Source organism: Coregonus clupeaformis, chromosome 23, assembly GCF_020615455.1.
Source record: "Coregonus clupeaformis isolate EN_2021a chromosome 23, ASM2061545v1, whole genome shotgun sequence".
Classification (NCBI taxonomy): domain Eukaryota; kingdom Metazoa; phylum Chordata; class Actinopteri; order Salmoniformes; family Salmonidae; genus Coregonus; species Coregonus clupeaformis.
Window position 1 is genome coordinate 7,943,755 of NC_059214.1, and position 15,738 is coordinate 7,959,492.

Consider the following 15,738-nt stretch of genomic DNA (forward strand, 5'->3'; position numbering starts at 1 on the left):
AGATAGAAAGTTGATTTGAAAACCAATAGAACAGGAGAGAAATGCTGGTTAATGGCATGAGGAAGTTTTATAAAATAATTGCCTCCATGTTTCTACGGATGGACTACTTTGAAGCAAGGTAAGACATGCCTCATTATTCGAAGTAAGGTAAAACATTCAGTGTACTGTCCTCCTTAAGGTGTATGCAACCATAATTTGACAGCCAGCCAAACTCCAATTAAGAACGGAACCAGTCAGGGATTTCCATAAACCTCCAGTTTTATAGTTGAAACGGAGTAAAACTGTAACAATACAGAAAAATGAAATTATTGGAGCAGCTCAGACTAAAAGGCAATATAAATGCACAACAGTCTAACCGATGTTTCATAGTCACATAGTGAACAATACAATACTTGACCAACACTGTACACAGAAAACATATGTATCCTGCTTGAATATTGTTCTAAACAGGATTAGCATCTAAATAACATGTAAGCTAACTTAAGTGAGAAGAGAAATCACCTGTAGAGAGAATCTAGGCAGGCTAGCAAGGGAGTACATGTAATCGATTAACTTAAAAACTCAGAATTAAAACCCAACCTGCAGAAAAGACTTACAATACTAAGAGATGAATATCTTAGAAATTATTTGTACTTACAGGCAATGCTTTACGACGGCTTAACAAGAAGGATGGCAGAAGATAAACAGCAGTTTTACACTACTCTTTTCCAACATAGAGGCTGAACTGCATAATTTCCTGTTTTACCACCAACAAAGAAGTAGCACAGCATTGTACAAGTTAGCTGCGGCTAAACAAAACAGCCACTGGATGGCGCCAAATAAAAAGGTGCTTGGCCAAAAGAATAGAAGGCAGAAAGAAGCCACTATTAATTAACGTTACACACATACCTCAAAGACTGGCAAACACTCAGTCTTCTTTGGCTAAAAGGAGTATGACCTCTGAGACGGATCTCAGGAACTTCTTGGCGGTCCCCTGAGCAGTAATCTTGAGTTCCACTTTGCGCACCTGCGCTGATGCCAACCTCTGCATTTGTTCGGCTGGCCCATCAGGTCTGGCTTGAGAGATCGAGCAACATGGATGAGGAATGCGATAGCTATCAGTAGGGATTTCCAGGTGGAGAAGTGCTCGAAGCGCTCTGAGGTAAGTGGCTTGTCTTTTACTTGAGTGATGTAGCTTGTCACCTGGGGGCGAATTTCTCCATCCAAGTCTGGACTGACCAGCTCGAAGGGAACTTGCGTCTCTGTGTGAACTTGGTTAGGTTTGTACAGGAATGCTAGTCCCGTGAACCTTGAGGCGAGTTCGGAGGGATTGTCTTCTGTGGGCACGTAGTGCCACTGCTCTGGGCGTGTTGATTGACGGATGCATTGGACTCTGTTGTGCACATACACGTAGAAGCGCTTAGTCTCATTGTATATGTATCCCAAGACTACTTTACTGTCGCAGTAGAAGTTACCCATGTCTGATTTGAGGTCTATTTCGTCTGGGATGAGCTCTGCCATTTCTACTGCCAACACTGCTCCACATAGTTTGAGGTGGGGTATGGGGTAGGCTCAGATTGAGGGGTTAACTTGGCTTTTCCCAAAACAAAGCCCACTTCACTTTGTTCATCTTCATCAGCAGCTCTGATGTACGTCACTGCACCGATGGCTTTGTTGGAAGCATCTGAAAACATACATAGCTCTGTGCGTTTTGCGTTTGAGAGGCAGTTCTTAGTGTAGGTGCGTGCGATATGCTACTTCAGATCCTGTAGTGAGCCTCTCCATGCTTCCCATTCTTTCAGCTTTTCTTCGGGGAGTGGTGAATCCCAGTCACAAGTGTCTGAGGAGAGTTCCCGCTGTATGGCATCTGCCCTGTAAGGTTACTGCAGCTACCAGGCCGAGAGGGTCGAAGGCGCTGTTTAACGTTGACAGGACTCCACGTCGTGTGAATGGTTTGCTGCCGACTGATACTCTGAAGATGAAGGTGTCTGTTGCTATTTCCCAGCATAAATCAAGACTGCGTTGCATGGGTGTGGTTTCTCCTCCGAGGCCTAAATATTTTACACCTTGGCATGGTCTTCTTGGGGAAATGCCTCCATCACAGTCGCACTGTTTGATGCAACCTGGTGCAGTCGTAGGTTTGACTCCGTGAGTGATGCTTGTGTTCTCGTAGCAGGTCGATGGCCTTTGTGTCTGTGGGCAGAGACTTGAGCCCATCATCCACATAGAAATGTCTCTCCACGAACTGTCAAGTGTCTGCGCCGTGGTGTTGCTAACCTTCTTGAGCAGCTCGCCTGAGCCCGTAGATGGCGACGGCAGGAGATGGGCTGTTGCCAAAGACATGGACCTCCATCCTGTACTCGATTATGTCTTTTGTGATGTCATTGTCTCTGTACCATAAGAATGTCAGGTAGAGTCTGTAATTTTCACTCACAACAAAACATCTGTGGATATCTGCCGTTACTGCTACAGGTTCTTTCCTGAAGTGGGTGAGAACTCCCAGAAGACTGTTGTTTAGGTCTGGGCCTGTGAGCAGCACGTTGTTGAGGGAGAGAACATACTGCTGCGCGCTGGAGTTGAAAACCACCCTGATCTGACCCGTCTTTTGTGGATGGTAGACCCTGAACGTCGGGAGGTACCAACACTCTTCTCCATCTTTCAGTGGGGGTGCTGGCTCTGCATGGTTGTTTACGAATATCTTCTCCATGAAGGTGACAAACTGCTCTTTCATCTCAGGCTTCTTGTCCAGGCTATGGCGTAGAGAGGTGAGACGGGTGAGCGCCTGTGTGCGGTTGCTCAGGAGAGGTGGCCTGGGTACTCTGAAGGGGAGAGGAGCTACCCAGCTGTGTGTTTGTCTTTGTAGAACGCTTTGTCCATAGTCTTTAACAAAATACTGTGTCCTCAATGGAGAGAGCTATGTTGTTGTCATTCTCTGTCCTGTCAAACACTGTGTCCGAGTTAGTCTTCAGCTGCTTTGTGAATAGGGCTTTCCTTGAATATATGGGACAAACCATCCTGTTGCTCCCCGCCGTAGCTCACCTTTTCTTTCAGATGAATGTAGCTCTGACACGAAGTGAAGAAGGAGGGCCGTCCATTCTCCAACACATTTGTTTTGAAGCTGTTCACGAATGGCTTGTGTGCATTTCCCAGGCGTACTTCGCCCACTAGGACCCAGCCTAAATCGAGTCTCTGAGCAAAGGGGGCATTGTGTGGTCCATTGATTCGTCTCACTTTATGCACTCTGACGATGTCTCTCCCAAGCAACAGAAGGATCTGGGCACTTTGATCAAGCTCTGGAATGTGGGTGGCCACAGACTTCAGGTGGGCGTGGTGAAGGGCTACCCTTGGGGTTGGTATTTCTGATCTGTTATTGAGGATCTCATTGCATTCGATGAGTGAAGGGCTTAAGCCTCCATTCACTGCCTCAATCTGGAAGCCGTCCGCCTTTCTTCCTGCGGTTTCCATGACTCCAGCGCAGATCCTCAGAAAGTAGGGAGTTGGGTTGCCCTGAATGCTGAACAGATTGAAGAAGTCTGATTTTGCCAATGAGCGGATGCTCTGGTCGTCTAGTATAGTGTACAGCTTGACAGCACTTTCACGCTGCCCCTTGGGATATAATCTTACTAGGCAAATCTTTGAGCATGAACGGGCTGTAAGACCCTCACCACATACCTCAGTACATTGGGAGCTGATTGTGGGTGCAGTGGTAGGGTTTCCTTCCCCCTCCCCACCGTTCTCTGACATAGAGCCAGGGGGCAGGGGTTGGATGCATTGCTGTGCTGTGCCGTTCGCTTTCACACTCTTTACATTTCAATGCTATGGTGCAGTCTTTTTCCAGGTGGGAGGATGAAGTACAGCACTTGAAACATATTCCCTTCTCTTTGAGAAAGGCCTTGCGCTCATCGATGGTTTTGGCTCTGAAGCCTCTGCATTTTCTGAGCGGATGTGGTTTATTGTGGATGGGGCAATCTTCTTTCTTTTCTGTGGTTACTGTGCTGGGGTCAGCAGTGGCGGTGACGTCCGTTTTGTTAACAGATATAGGGGTTCTCGTGTTCCTCATGGCTGGGTACTCGCTTCTCGCAGGTCCACTGCCACCACTATTAGAAAGGGAAAAGCTTGGGACGTTTCTAGTTCTTGCTTCATCGCATATGAACATTGTGAAAAAGGCGAATGGAGGAAAGCGCTGGTTGTTTTCGTTTCTGTATCTTGAACCATGGAAAATCCATCTTTCCTGAAGCCTGTGGGACAGTTTTTCCACTATGGGGCTGATACCACTGGCGGTGTCCAGGTAAGTTAGGGCAGGTAAGTCTCCATCTTCTTTTGCAGACTGAACTTCCATCAGGAGATTTCCAAGTTCCATTAGCTTGGAATTGTCTTTGTTCGAGATTCTGGGGAAGCTGTCCAACTTCTTGAAGAGTGTCGTTTCTATGACTACTGATGAGACGTAACACTGGTTCACTCTGTCCCAAGCCTTTTCAGGGCTGCACTTGGGTCGTTGATGTGCACTGAGCGGACCCTCAGGTTGGTCGTCGAATTGTGTGAGTCCTGTGTTTACCAACTCACGTGCTAGATATTTGGCAAAGACTATCAGGTTAAGAGCTTGAGTCAGGTCTCCTAGAGTTGTGTTTTTCTGAGGGGTGTAGGGCTGAGCTATGGGGTTCCATGGCTGGCCATGTTCTCTTTTGGGTTGTGATGGCTTAGCAGCAGGGGCTCCTGTATTGTTAATGGGTGGTGAGTGTCTCTCTGTGAGCATTGAGATGTGACGTTCTTCAGAGTGAGTGAGTGGGTTGCCGTAACCTTGGGTTTTCCAAGTGGCTTGCGTGTCGCCAGGATTGGGTGACGACCAACTGTCATCGTATGCTGGTTCTAGGCTTGGCAAGGAAGGACCCTGTCTTTCAAAGATAATTTGTAAAAATCCAAATAACTTCACATATCTTTATTGTAAAGGGTTTAAACACTGTTTCCTATGCTTGTTCAATGAACCATAAACAATTAATGAACATGCACCTGTGGAACGGTCATTAAGACACTAACAGCTTACAGACGGTAGGCAATTAAGGTCACAGTTATGAAAACTTAGGACACTAAAGAGGCCTTTCTACTGACTCTGAAAAACACCAAAAGAAAGATGCCTAGGGTCTCTGCTCATCTGCGTGAACGTGCCTTAGGCATGCTGCAAGGAGGCATGAGGACTGCAGATGTGGCCAGGGCAATAAATTGCAATGTCCGTACTGTGAGAAGCCTAAGACAGCGCTACAGGGAGACAGGACGGACAGCTGATCATCTTCGCAGTGGCAGACCACGTGTAACAACACCTGCACAGGATCGGTACATCCGAACATCACACCTGCGGGACAGGTACAGGATGGCAACAACAACTGCCCGAGTTACACCAGGACCGCACAATCCCTCCATAAGTGCTCAGACTGTCCAGAATAGGCTGAGAGAGGCTGGACTGAGGGCTTGTAGGCCTGTTGTAAGGCAGGTCCTCACCAGACATCACCGGCAACAACGTTGCCTATGGGCACAAACCCACCGTCGCTGGACCAGACAGGACTGGCAAAAAGTGCTCTTCACTGACGAGTCGCTGTTTTGTCTCACCAGGGGTGATAGTTGGATTCGCGTTTATCGTCGAAGGAATAAGCGTTACACCGAGGCCTGTTCTCTGGAGCGGGTCCGTCATGGTCTGGGGCGGTGTGTCACAGCATCATCGGACTGAGCTTGTTGTCATTGCAGGCAATCTCAACGCTGTGCATTACAGGGAAGACATTCTCCTCCCTCATGTGGTACACTTCCTGCAGGCTCATCCTGACATGACCCTCCAGCATGACAATGCCACCAGCCATACTGCTCGTTCTGTGTGTGATTTCCTACAAGACAGGAATGTCAGTGTTCGGCCATGGCCAGCGAAGAGCCCAGATCTCAATCCCATTGAGCACATCTGGGACCTGTTGGATCGGAGGGTGAGGGCTAGGGCCATTTCCCTAAAAACTTGCAGGTGCCTTGGTGGAAGAGTGAGGTTACATCTCACAGCAAGAACTGGCAAATCTGGTGCAGTCCATGAGGAGGAGATGCACTGCAGTACTTAATGCAGCTGGTGGCCACACCAGATACTGACTGTTACGTTTGATTTTGACCCCCCCTTTGTTCAGGGACACATTATTCCATTTCTGTTAGTCACATGTCTGTAGAACCTGTTCAGTTTATGTCTCAGTTGTTGAATCTTGTTATGTTCATACAAATATTTACACATGTTATGTTTGCTGAAAATAAACGCAGTTGACAGTGAGAGGACATTTATTTTTTAGCTTGTTTTCCTTTAGCTTCCATGTTGCAGGTTCTGTTGTACTTTGTATGGATCCACTGCTGTAGTAGTTGTGCCAACTGGTCGCTTGCCTTTTTACTGTACTGTCCTCCTTAAGTTGTATGCAACCATAACATGACAGAAGGCAATATAAATGCACAACAGTCTAACCAATGTTTCATAGTCGCATAGTGAACAATACAATACTTGACCAACACTGTACATAGAAAACGTACGTATCCTGCTTGAATATTGTTCTAAACAGGATTAGTTTCTAAATAACATGTTAGCTAACTTAAGTGTGAAGAGAAATCACATGTAGAGAGAAGCTAGCTGCAAATCAGCACTTAAAAGGCAGGCTAGGCTAGCAAGGGAATACATGTAATTGATTTACAAAAAAACTCATAATTAAAACAAGACTTACAATACTAAAAGATGAACATCTTAGAAATGATTTGTACTTAACAAGAAGGATGGCAGAATATAAACAGCAGTATTATATCGCTCTTTTCCAACAAAGAGGCTGAACTGCATAATTTTCTATTTCCTGTTTTACCACCACCAAAGAAGTAGCACAGCATTAGCTGCGGCTACACAAAACAGCCACTGGATTGCACCAAATCAAAAGGTGCTTGGCCAAAAGAATAGAAGGCAGAATATTCAGGTTTCAAACAATTATACTGCACCAAGCTCATATTGCAAAGTGATGGGGGTCGCGCTGATTGTCAACGGTAGGCAGGCTATAGCCTATACACCCGAATGAAGAATGGGAGGTGCTTTAATTACGAGTGGACATTGAGAAATAAAAATAGCTCCTTTTAACCGTGGCCACCAAAGTTTTTAACACGCGATTGCATTTAGAATTCTTATTTGTTGCGCAATGACTGGGCTTAGAAAAACAGGTTTCTCTCCAGTAGCCTACAGACTTTTTGAGGAGCTACTCTCATGCGTTCTGACAGGTGGTAAACTATTCTGCTCCTCAAACTAGGCTCTGTATGCTGTGCGCGTCTGATAAACAAGATGCATTACTAACGAATATACACACGGCAATTTAATACCACAAAATTATGCAAATTACCCTATAGGCCGAGAAGCATGACCAGTCAAATTGATTTTCTGCAACTAACCATTAACATCCATAGTTGTGTTACAGCCTGATTTCAAAATTGATTAAATAATGTCAAAGTGAAAACATGTTTTTTGAAATGTTAGCAAATTTAGTGAAAATTAAATACAGAAATGTCTAATTTACATAAGTATTAACACCCCTGAGTCAATACATATTAGAATCACCCTTGCCAGCGATTACAGCTGTGAGTCTTTCGGGGTATTTTAAATTTTTTTATTTTGCAGACGCTCTTATCCAGAGCGACTTACAGTTAGTGAGTGCATACATTTTCATACTGGCCCCCCGTGGGAAATGAACCCACAACCCTGGCGTTTCCAGCACCATGCTCTACCAACTGAGCTACAGGGGACTACGCCTCTAAGAGCTTTGCACACCTGGATTGTAGAATATTTGTACATTATTCTTTTAAAAATTCTTCAAGCACTGTCAAGTTGGTTGTTAATCATTGGACCCCCATCATATGTTAGCAACAACCTGAATTGCGCTAGAGGCACGAACTCCACCAACTTTAAGGAGTTTTGGAGATCATTCCACAAAAACAAACTAAAAGCAGATTTACCTAACTCGGTGGAGATTGAAGGGATCTCCAGGGTTAGCCATCCCTGAGTCCAGGTTTGGCAACTTTTACGTCTGAAGGTTAACAATGAGGTAAGGTAGAAGTTTATGCAAGAGGGCTTTATAGACAAAGAGCGCAATGCATCAATCTACGAGACTTCAAAGACGGACAGCCTACTTTCTGATACAAAATGCAATGATGTGTACTGAACCTATCGCCTGTAATAAAGCATAATGCACTATGATAAACTGCAGCCAATGGCTTCATTACAGTGGCAGCTGCATTCATATAGACCAGGGGTTTTCAAACGTTTCTTGCCCAGGGACCCCCGTCCAGGCAAACTGGTGACCCAGGGACTCCTATCATATGTTACCCATGGACCCCCATCATATGTTAGCAACAAAAAAAATCATCAGGTGAATGACAATGGCAAGTAGAAGTAGTGAACATTTTAAAATGAATATATTTGGCAGACAGTTGCATTATTTTGATCTCCCCACAGTTTGTTGTAAGAGGAAATGTAAACTAACAGTCTATTAGCTAGAAAAGGGTCAAGGTATCTTGGCGTCTTCGAGAAAGTGTTGCTATTGTAAAGCAAATGGTCTGCAATTCTACACGTTTTCATTAAACTTAGAGAAAATTGTGCAGTTTTTAAGCTAATTTCCAGCAATTTTAGTCTGCTTGGTGTGGAGTTGAGAGACAATTTTGCAGTTTTTAAGCTAATTTCCAGCAATTTTATGCATTTTGCCATGGCTAATGCTGTGCTCCTCTGCTCAAACATTCTAACAAAATCAATCGGCATGTGCCCTGAATGCCCGTGCTTTTACATTTTTGATTCTCCCTGACTGTCTAGTTTTTATTTGATTGTTTGTTCTCAAATATGGTATTATTAAAACACACACACACACACACACACACACACATATATATATATATATATATATATATAGTTCAATATCTTTTCTGCATGTTTTATATCTGGTTTTGGTTGTTTAAGTTGACATTGAAACTGTTTTTCCATCCTGAATATTACCACTTAGATGGCCCACCTAAGAATTTTACATACAGAAAAAACCTCTAATTATTGCCAATGACTGTAATTTCCTCCATATTAAAGGGATTGATTTTGGCAATAAATCCCTTTATCTACTTCACCAGAGTCGGATGAACTGGAAAAGCTAACATGCTAACTGCTCACTGCGCTAATGCTAGTTAGCATTGGCTAGTGAAACTACAGTGGCTTGCGAAAGTATTCACCCCCCTTGGCATTTTTACTATTTTGTTGCCTTATAACCTGGAATTAAAATGGATTTTTTGGAGGTTTGTATCATTTGATTTACAAAACATGCCTAGCACTTTGAAGATGTTAAATATATTTTTACTGTGAAACGAACAAGAAATACGACTAAAAAACTGAAAACTTGAGCATTTATAACTATTCAGCTCCTTAAGGGTTATCTTTGCTCTATTGGTTGCCTCTCTGATTAATGCCCTCCTTGCCTGGTCTGTGAATTTTGGTGGGCGGCCCTCTCTTGGCAGGTTTGTTGTGTTGCCATATTCTTTCCATTTTTAAATAATGTATTTAATGGTGCTCCGTGGGATGTTCAAAGTTTCTGATATTTTTTTATAACCCAACCCTGATCTGTACTTCTACACAACTTTGTCCCTGACCTGTTTGGAGAGCTCCTTGGTCTTCAAGGTGGCGCTTGCTTGGTGGTGACCCTTGCTTAGTGGTGTTGCAGACTCTGGGGCCTTTCAGAAAAGGTGTATATATACTGAGATCATGTGACATATCATGTGACACTTAAATAAGTCCACCTGTGTGCGATCTAACTAATTATGTGACTTCTGAAGGTAATTGGTTGCACCAGATCTTATTTAGGGTCTTCATAGCAAAGGGGGTTAATACATATGCACGCACCACAATTATTTTTCATACATCATGAATGGTTATTGACACTTTTCTACTATAACTTGGGGGACTGTTATTTTGAAATTTTTTGAAATTCTGTGACCCCGAAGTAGTTTTTTTGTGTTGCTGACGAGACGCTGATCATGTGATGAGTTCGCAAATCAATCAAATGACCACTTGTGCTGCCACTGGACAGTGAAAAATAAGTAATTCATTTATTTATTGTAATTTTCATTAGATTGTAGTAGTTAAGTTTTGAGTTAGATTACATACTGTAGCTACCTCAATCATTATTTCAAATAATTTGACTTCACAGAAATTGCTAGCTAGCTGAAATTTTGCTAGCTAGCAGGCTCAACTAAACTACAATGGTGCCAACATTTTTGGCTGATCTTTCAGCGGGTGAGTGGGTGAATGTGTCAAAGACCTGACTGGGCCCAGCACCGCACGGTATGGCTCGTTTTTGTTGTGTGCGTTTTTGTGTACTGAGGAACATGTGACTTGGTTCCAGAAGAAAGACACTTTCAATTTCTTTAGGTTGGGGTCTTTCATCAAGGTAAGTGTTTCTTGGTGTAACGTCGTCCCCAGGCTATTGCACACACAGTACATATAGGCCTGGGATATCAACCATTCAAAGTTGGCCTTAGTTGAAGTGACCATAGAATTCTATAGAAGTGACCTTGCTGAGTAAAGTATTTGTAATCATCACTACTTAACACAGTCAAAAAGTCATAATTATGTCTAAACCCTGCCCATTTCCACAATTTATCTTCTTAAAATGTTATTTGAAACCTAACCCTAACTAATGAAGGCCAGGTTTGATGTGTTGGTCCACCAGACTTTCAGCGCATTTGGGCGGAAATGTCTGGAAACGAGATTAGGTGTAATGCGACTAACATGACATCACTTTAGAGCGTATGCCATCCTTCAGCACAATATTTCACTCTTTGTAAAGCACATTTTTATATCATATTTGACATAGTGGGTTATGTCACATTTGACATTAGGCGATTATGTCAAACAGTTACGCCACATTTATGAACCCTTTATAAAGCATGATATACAGTTATTTAAATTGTAACATATTTATGTTGTGGTTATGAAGGTATTATGAAGGCTTTATGAAGCCTTTATAAGCTGAATGTCATTTAAAGCGGAACAAAACTCTGTAACTGTTTTAGTGTCCCCATTGGCCTCATGGTGAAATCCCTGAGCGGTTTCCTTCTGCTCCGGGAACTGAGTTAGGAAGGACGCCTGTATCTTTGTAAGGACTGGCTGTATCGATACACCATCCAAAGTGTAATTAATAACTTCACCATGCTCAAAGGGATATTCAATGTCCGCTTTTAAAACTGTTACCCATCTACCAATAGGTGCCCTTCTTTGCGAGTCATTGGAATACCTCCCTGGTCTTTGTGGTTGAATCTGTGTTTGAAATTCACTGCTCGAATGAGGGGTACAGAGATCAGGAGGTAGTTTTTCAAAAAATCATGGTAAACACTATTATTGCACACAGAGTGAGTCAGTGCAACTTACAGTTGAAGTCGGAAGTTTACATACACCTTAGCCAAATACATTTAAAAACTCAGTTTTTCACAATTGCTGACATTTAATCCCAGTAAAAATACCTTGTCTTAGGTCAGTTAGGATCAACACTTTATTTTAAGAATGTGAAATGTCAGAATAATAGTAGAGAGAATGATTTATTTCAGCTTTTTTCTTTCATCACATTCCCAGTGGGTCAGAAGTTTACATACACTCAATTAGTATTTGGTAGCATTGCCTTTAAATTGTTTAACTTGGGTCAAACATTTCAGGTAGCCTTCCACAAGCTTCCCACAATAAGTTGGGTGAATTTTGGCCCATTCCTCCTGACAGAGCTGGTGTAACTGAGTCAGGTTTGTAGGCCTCCTTGCTCGCACACACTTTTTCAGTTCTGCCCACAAATTTTCCATAGGATTGAGGTCAGGGCTTTGTGATGGCCACTCCAATACCTTGACTTTGTTGTCCTTAAGCCATTTTGCCACAACTTTGGAAGTATGCTTGGGGTCATTGTCCATTTGGAAGACCCATTTACGACCAAGCTTTAACATCCTGACTGATATCTTGAGATGTTGCTTAAATAAATCCACATAATTTTCCTTCCTCATGATGCCATCTATTTTGTGAAGTGCACCAGTCCCTCCTGCAGCAAAGCACCCCCACAGCATGATGCCGCCACCCCCGTGCTTCACGGTTGGGATGGTATTCTTTGTCTTGCAAGCACCCCCTTTTTCCTCCAAACATAACGATGGTCATTATGGCTGAACAGTTCTATTTTTGTTTCATCAGACCAGAGGACATTTCTCCAAAAAGTACGATCTTTGTCCCCATGTGCAGTTGCAAACCGTAGTCTGGATTTTTTATGGCGGTTTTGGAGCAGCGGCTTCTTCCTTGCTGAGCGGCCTTTCAGGTTATGTCGATATAGGACTCGTTTTACTGTGGATATAGATACTTTTGTACCTGTTCCCTCCAGCATCTTCACAAGGTCCTTTGCTGTTGTTCTGGGATTGATTTGCATTTTTCGCACCAAAGTACGTTCATCTCTAGGAGACAGAACGCATCTCCTTCCTGAGCGGTATGAAGGCTGTGTGGTCCCATGGTGTTTATACTTGCATAATATTGTTTGCACAGATGAACGTGGTACCTTCAGGCGTTTGGAAATTGCTCCCAAGGATGAACCAGACTTGTGGAGGTCTACAATATTTGTTCTGAGGTCTTGGCTGATTTCCTTTGATTTTCCCATGATGTCAAGCAAAGAGGCACTGAGTTTGAAGGTAGGCCTTGAAATACATCCACAGGTACACCTCCAATTGACTCAAAAAAAATTGCCTATCAGAAGCTTCTAAAACCATGACATCATTTTCTGGAATTTTCAAAGCTGTTTAAAGGCACAGTCAACTTAGTGTATGTAAACTTCTGACCCACTGGAATTGTGATACAGTGAATTATAAGTGAAATAATCTGTCTGTAAACAATTGTTGGAAAAATGACTTGTGTCATGCACAAAGTAGATGTCCTAACCGACTGAAAACAAGTTTTAATGACTCCAACCTAAGTGTATGTAAACTTCTGACTTCAACTGTATGTGACTTGTTAAGCCCCTTGAGTTTAATGAAAAAATTCCCATAAAAATCTGTCAGTTTAAGCTAGAGATATTTTAGTTGTTGTGTTATTTTACCCCTTTTTCGATCTTGTCTCATTGCTGCAACTCCCCATCAGGCTCGGGAGGCGAAGCTCGAGTCATGCGTCCTCCGAAACATAACCCGCCAACCGCACTTCTTAACACCCGCCCGCACCAATGTGTCGGAGGAAACACCATTCACCTGATGACTGAAGTCAGCTTGCAGGCTCCCCCAGCCCGCCACAAGGAGTCGCTAGAGCGTGATGAACAAAGTAAAGCCCCCCCGGCCAAACCCTCCCCTAACCCAGACGATGCTGGGCCAATTGTGCGCCTCCCTATGGGACTCCCGATCACGGCCGGTTGTGATACAGACCGGGATCGAACCCAGGTATGTAGTGACGCCTCTAGCACTGCGATGCAGTGCCTTAGACTGCCGCGCCACTTGGGAGGCCCGAGATATGTTATTTTTTTTGCATTGGATGAGTCTCAATCCACCGCATCCGCCTATGTCGCACTTCCGCATCTGCGGTGAAAGGTGACAGAGCTAGAGCGGTGTTTGTCAGACCGTGAGACATAGGTAACATGAATACATAGATTCACAGTTTTTACTGTAAAGATGACAATGTATGATAGAGATATGATGAAGTAAGTGACGTGTATGCACTGACATTTACTAGACTAGAAAGGGTGAAGTGTGTGAACATAGTAATATCCTCTGGCTCATGGAAGCCGTCAACTCCCAAAATGTTTCATCTGCCGTAACAACGATGTCATAGACATAGAGGAAATTATGGAGAACTTTTGGTCTCTTCTCTTTCTCTGCTGGCATTTGTTACTTTCTCTCTCTGCCCTGACTCTTGTCGTCTCTTATTGTGCTTATTATCTCTCATTCTCTCTTCTGGACCCTCTCACTCCCCCTCTTCTCGCTCTACCTTCTGGTATCTATCCCTCCCACAGCAACACAGCTCTCTTGGCTCCTCTCATATCTCTCCTAAAGCTCCTTTTGGGATGGTTGGAAAATATAATATGGGCCCAATTTCCTGCTCGCTCTCTCTCCCTCTTTCCCTCTGTCACAGGCCTCTTAAGGCCAATGCTGGTGGTTCAGTGTGTCCCTCCACGCACCCCATACTTAACACATCCCAGGTCTCTAAGACACTCTGTTCTGTTGGTCTAGAAGCATTTCATAACACTGTCTATCTCAACGTAACTATCCAGGACATACCGCTGTCCAATGTTAGCCTGCTACTGTCAATAGACAATACTCTCTGAATTTGACTGCATGAAAGGCCCTCTTTGGAGCCATAAATCCACCCAAAAAATATGTTCATGAATAATCCCGTAACACGTGTTGATGGTTTTCATCTATGGATTTTATAAATGACTATCCATTGTATTTATCTGTCACCTGTTACCAACAAGGTTACACTTTACTGTAGGTGTCCTTACACATTCATAGAAGCTTTATAACAGCTACATAACATTATAACTTTCGCCATAAGCCGTCATTAACAGTTATTGTAAGTTATAAATAGTTATGAACAACGGCAAGTTATGCAGGTGTGATAAAGGCTTTATGAGTGCAAACATAGGACACCTACAGCAAAGAGTTACCACATAAATTAGGCTTTATAATAATAATTATAATAAGCCATTTAGCAGACACTTTTATCCAAAGTGATTTACAGTCATGCGTGCATACATATTTATTTTGTGTATGGGTGGTCCCAGGGATCGAACCCACTACCTTGGCGTTCCAAGCGCCGTGCTCTACCAGCTGAGCTACAGAGGACCACATGAGAGCTTTGTGTGGATAACGTACATTGGTATAGAAGTATACTTGGTTACACTGTATAATAACTTTAACAAACAAGCTGTTATAAATGCTATTTATATTATTTTTATAATTTACCCATTTGTTCCCAAATTTTCCCGAGACATGCCACTATGTAAATCTCATGCATGTAATCCATATTGCTTTAAAAATATATATTGGAAAGTATGTAAATAAAAGTATGTTTTTATTTACCGTCACAATTGTGACCGGTGTGCCTATAATAAAATTAACAGACATTCCTATTCCTCAGCCCAAATGTCTATATACATCAGCCCACTTACAAACACACCTAAACCCAATTACCCACATACCCCAGCCCCTAACCATAACACCCACATGACAATACCCTAATATTGATCAAAATGAAGTACCAGTACACCCATATCCTAGCCCTAAATGCCCTATTCCTTTGCCAATACACCTCATCCATGTTCCTTGCCTATCTCAGCCCTGATATCCTTAGGCCTGTATCCCTCAAGTCACCAACAGTAACCTATAACCAGCTATTTGTTGCACACCCCAACCCTGTTAATTGCATATCTTAGTCCTGTGACCTCTGACCTGTATACACAAATAATTTAATAGATACACTCATAGTACAGCAGTATAACACATGTGCCCCAGCCCCATGTGTTTTTTTCCTACCACAAACTTGTTGCCAGAAAGGATTTGAATGGGAAATAGACGTCCATCTAGGACCAATTACCTGTATGAGTCTTGTGCACCCCTACTCCCCATTACTCAAATAAACCAGGTAAATCCATGGGCATACTCATATAAAACAGGTGTACCCCAGTGGCCAAGCATCAAAATTCATACAAACCAGGTCTACACTTGTACTTCAGCTCAAATATTCTTACA

General features: G+C 43.1%; 1 protein-coding gene and 1 non-coding gene across 2 annotated transcripts in view; both read right to left on the minus strand.

Moving 5' to 3' along the window:
- The window catches only part of klf12b (Kruppel-like factor 12b), a 201,524-nt gene that overhangs the window by 80,979 nt on the left and 104,807 nt on the right, over window positions 1–15,738 (minus strand). The window lies entirely within an intron of this gene.
- On the minus strand, window positions 7,687–7,761 carry trnas-gga. Its single transcript has one exon. It is a non-coding gene; the product is annotated as a tRNA-Ser (tRNA).